This window comes from Mauremys reevesii, linkage group 16 (genome assembly GCF_016161935.1).
Source record: "Mauremys reevesii isolate NIE-2019 linkage group 16, ASM1616193v1, whole genome shotgun sequence".
Taxonomy (NCBI): domain Eukaryota; kingdom Metazoa; phylum Chordata; order Testudines; family Geoemydidae; genus Mauremys; species Mauremys reevesii.
Genome location: NC_052638.1, coordinates 34,596,328 through 34,600,966, shown reverse-complemented (window position 1 = coordinate 34,600,966; position 4,639 = coordinate 34,596,328). Strand labels below are relative to the sequence as shown.

The 4,639-nt window shown below is 43.4% G+C and overlaps 1 pseudogene; it reads right to left on the bottom strand.

Annotated features, from left to right (window-relative positions):
* Positions 1 to 917: 917 nt before the first annotated feature.
* On the bottom strand, positions 918 to 1,594 carry LOC120384670 (annotated as a pseudogene).
* Positions 1,595 to 4,639: the final 3,045 nt, after the last annotated feature.

Sequence of the window (4,639 nt, the reverse complement as noted above, 5' to 3'; positions counted from 1 at the left end):
CTGTGTATGTGGTGGTGTATATACCTTCTCTGACAGGGAGTGGGGATGCCAATGAACATCCCCCATTATCAGCCTTTGAAGCTTCTTCCCCTGACCCAATGAAAAATGCATGTACTCTGAATACTCCAGACACCAATAGAGAGAAAATATTTTGATATAAAAGCCTAAGATTTAACCTGAGTCAGGGCTTTCTTCCTGACAGGCCAAATGGACAAGACTCCTGGTCCACAGAGGACCCCAATCCTTAGGGGAGGATTGGAAGGACTGAGGCCATAAGAATGGGTGGTGTTCTGAGCTGCACTGTGATGAACCTGTAACCACAAGGCTGCGCCTAGGGTGGGGGAGTTCAAGTACTTATCCTGTCAGCACCCATGTTAGAGTTGGGATGAACTCTGGTAAGCTTTTTAGCATGCGCGCAGGTTCTTTTATTGTTTTTGTATGTTCTCTCTGTAATGCTCTTTACCTTCAGACTAAAGTAGGCTTGCTTAGAAAACTGTGTGGTACTTATATCTGTAGCAATCACTCTCTCAGTCTCTGAAGAGAAAGCAAGCAGCTCTGTTGAGGCAGACTTGGAAATACCCAGGGCCACGGCCTATGTGTCCTCTAGAGAGGCATTGTTGAGCAGTTGAGAGATTTTTAGAAAAGAAACAACTCTAAGCCCCCACTGCCTTTTTTTAGATTTACGCAACCCTGGGTTAGTTCCTAACCCCATTACACCCCATCTTCGACCGTCACTTCTTAATTGTTCATTTACCTGAGCAACGTCTTTTCTGTTCACCTTGTCCACCAGTGACTCCCATGAGCCGTGGTCACCTCCCTCCTCTACGGGGTGGACAATGAGAGGCCCTCATGCTCATCAGTCTTCCTCATGAGCGGTTGGTTTTGACGTCCATGTGAAGTTCCAGGCTTTTAACCCATCAGTGATCTAGAGGCTGCTTTCTAAACAGGGAATCTGGAGATGCCTGAGTGTGCATGTTTAGCTGTTGAAAATAATTTATAGTCTGTAGCAGTGAATGAATATGTTTTCCTGACCTCTTTTGCTTCCAGATTATCGAGTTAGAGAAGCTTTGGTTGGGATTGTATTGCTTCCTTTGGATTTTCTCAAATTACTAGATCCCACTCTCTTCTGTGAAGTGAAAGATGACAGGAGTCTTGTGCTGCTTTCTGCAAAGGACTAGCCTCATTTGCTGTCACATTTGACAGTGAGCACCAAAGCCACCATCAACTATATAGGATTTGCAACCAAAAGCCACCTTCAGCAGAAGGTGAGGAGTGAGGAGTATATATATTCATGTGAGCAGTATATATTTGTTCTGTTAGATCATGAGTGTTTCCTCCAAGGATAGAGTCAACCGTGAAAGACCCAAAACAAAAGCTGATTATTTTCCATGCACAATCCACCACATCTCTTGCTCACAGTCTTCTTGTAAATAGGTTCTATATCCAACTCGATGATTTCTCCACAGCGTATGTTGAGATTTTCGAATGGAACAGCTCAAATGTAGTGCTAAAAAATTGCAGTTAAGGTTTCCAAGTCCACCTTTTTGTAGGAACCTTCTTAAGAAATTCTTGTGAAATATTCTCTGATGTTCATTTTTCCTGCATGAAGAGAGCGAAACCACTTGTTATAGTTGTGCTGATCTCAAAGGATTCACCCCTGTTTTTGTAACACTGGTTGCCTGACCTGCAAATTTCCCCTTTACCCTTGACTCTAGTGTTTTGAAAGAAAGCTAAGCCCATGCAGGAGGTAAGAACAAGACTGAAACACTAGATTGGTGGGTGTCGCCTGTTTTAGAAATATGTATTTACAAGGTGTACTCAAAATAGAGATAAGGTTTGGAGCTGATGAGAATTGTGCATCACCTTCTCAGCAAACTTCTACAAGTAGGGACTATCTTTTTATTGTTTTTGTACCATGCCTGACTCAATAGGGTCCTGGTCTGTAACTGGCATTCCTAGGTGCTATTGCAATAAAAATAATAATAATTAGTCTCTGGGTTACATTACTGATCCCTTCACTCATCCAAACTCTAAATGGATTTGTGTTGTTTGCACTTTTTTCGATTTAATTTAACATTTTTCTGTGACATGATTTTTTCCAGAGCCTTTCAGCAATCTATTATGGATTGTTTTACTTTCACTAAGAGCTGTGGTCACCTTAGAAAAGAAAGTTCTTTTCTCTTCCAGAAAAACTTGCCAAGAATCTGTTGATTAGAATAAGGGGAAAGTAAACACCTCCCAGCTATGTCCATTACACTAACTGCACCCTGTGAATTATAACCAAATTTCATACACAGAATCAGCAACTCAGAGCTGTGCACCTGCAACTCTGAAATCCAGTAGGAGTTTTATAGTACTTGGTTGACGTTTTGTTGAGTATATTGTCACACCTACACTGTGAGTCTCTGCAGTGTGCGTGTATGAACCAGCCCTGTAGCTGAATACACACTCGGGACTGATTTGTACTACATAGAACAAAATGTTTCTGAACAGTAAACATTGCTTAAAGAAATATAAAATGGATTGTTTGGCTTTCCACATGTATTATTAGCCTGTCTTGCAAAACTGCATTTCTCCAGCTACACTGCATGCATGTTGTGCAGTGAGTTTAATGCTGAAGCCTATCCCATTACTGGAGCCCGAATGGGCTGGAATGTGATCTAATGACAGCTTATGCATTGGCACATTGTTCCAGCAAATTTACTATTGTCAGTGAGTGCTTGCAAATGATATCATGCCTTTGGGAGCTAACGGCGGGGAGAGGGAAGCACCACTTGTTACTCAAAAGACATTGACTGAGTGGAGAAAACCCAGAGAAGAGTAACACAAAGGAGAGGGTTGGGAGAACTGACTACTGAGGAAAGATTAGGAGCGTTAAATATGGAGTGTTTGCCTCAGCAGCAATGAACAGGGAGCAGCCCACGCGTACCTGAAGATTGTCAGCACTGAAGAGGAAAAGGAACGATTCAGCATAACAAAGGTTGCGGGCGGGGGCGTTAACTAGCAGGAATATAAATTAATATATGGAAAATGTACACTTAGCAGGACAAATCTCCTGATAGTGAGATGTCTCAGGCTATGGAATAGTCTTCCAAGTGAAGTAGTTGAAACTACATCCCTGGGTATATTTAAAGCTACTAAACTTGTGTTACTCTAAATCGAGAGATGAGTGGGATTTTCAAAAGTCTCAACATTGGCATTGCTCCCATGGAAGTCAGTGAGAGCTTCTCCATGCACTCCCAGGGGAGCTGAGCACTTTTGAAAATCTCACTCCAGGTGTACAGTTGGGAATAATGCTATCTTGGCAGGAAAGTAGACCAGATGACCTAACAGGCCTCTTCATATGTAGCCTGTACCAGCCTGATGTCAGCTATTGGTTTCCCAGCAGTGTAACTCAAAATTTCAGCGAAGTAACTCCTGATTTACACTGGTATGAGATCAGAATCAGGCTCTATGATGAAACAACAGAGGGAAATGTAATATAATAGAGAAAAAGTTCCCCATTGAGGGACAGGAGAGGGGGGAAAATTGTCACCTCAGAATAGCCAAAATGATCACAAAAAATGTGGCAGCGCCTCTTTGACACCACTTCCTGCGTTGCCACCCTTTCTCTCCCTCCCTTTGTTTGAGGAGGGGGGCACTCTGCCACACCCCCTCAGCTATCCAGAGCTGCAGCATCGTCTCCTCACAGTCAGTCCCCAGGATGCTCTACGACTCTGCAGAGAGTCTGTTATTTCTGTTCAGATTTTTGGTCCAATATTCATCTCTGGGTAGGAATGTCCACTCACTATGAATAGGCCAAGCTGTTCCAGACAGAACCTGGTAAATCTGGTTGGCCTGATGGGCCTGAATTATTTTTTTAATGTGTGGCACCTACTTGAGTTTTACTTTGTTCAAGAAGCTATAAGTTCCCTGTTGGATCAGAGGTAGCTTTGGGGAAGAGATTTGATTCTACCTCTTAGTCAATAGTATTGGATTTAGGCCCTGCAGGTTACCTGCATATGTTGTCACTCATCCCGGAGCCATTAGCCATAGTGCCACTGGCCCAGTTGCAAGGAAGGAAGGAGCTAGATGTAAACCCACACACCTACACAATCTTGCCAAGCACAGGGGCTCACTATGCCAGTTAATGAGCTACTTTGCAGGTTATTTGCTAGGGCACTGGATTGGGAGTCAGGAGACCTGGATTCTATTTCTGGCTCTGCTACTGACCATGTGTGTGACCTTGGGCAAGTCACATCACCCCTCTGTGCCTCCATTTCCCCTTCTACCATTTCTTTGCCTCTGTCTAGATTGTAAACTCGCTAAGGTCGGAACAGTCCCTCACTGGGTATATGTACAGTGCCTAGCATAATGGGTGTGGTCTCAATTATGCCATGTGAGTGTTTGTGTCGCCGGTATAAAGTCACTGGCTTCATGAGTGTAGACAGGCAGAAATCATATAAGCCATGTGTCTTTCATTTTAAATTTCCTAGAGCAAGTGTCCCTTCTTGTGACAGGCTGGATTGCTCTGTGCAACTGCTCTCACCACACTAGTGATCATACTGAAATGAGAGCAAGCCCTGGTATACTAGGTAGTCTCTGTGTTACCAGTCTGTATTCCAAACCTGGATTGCCAAAAGTATAGGCCCTGAATCTG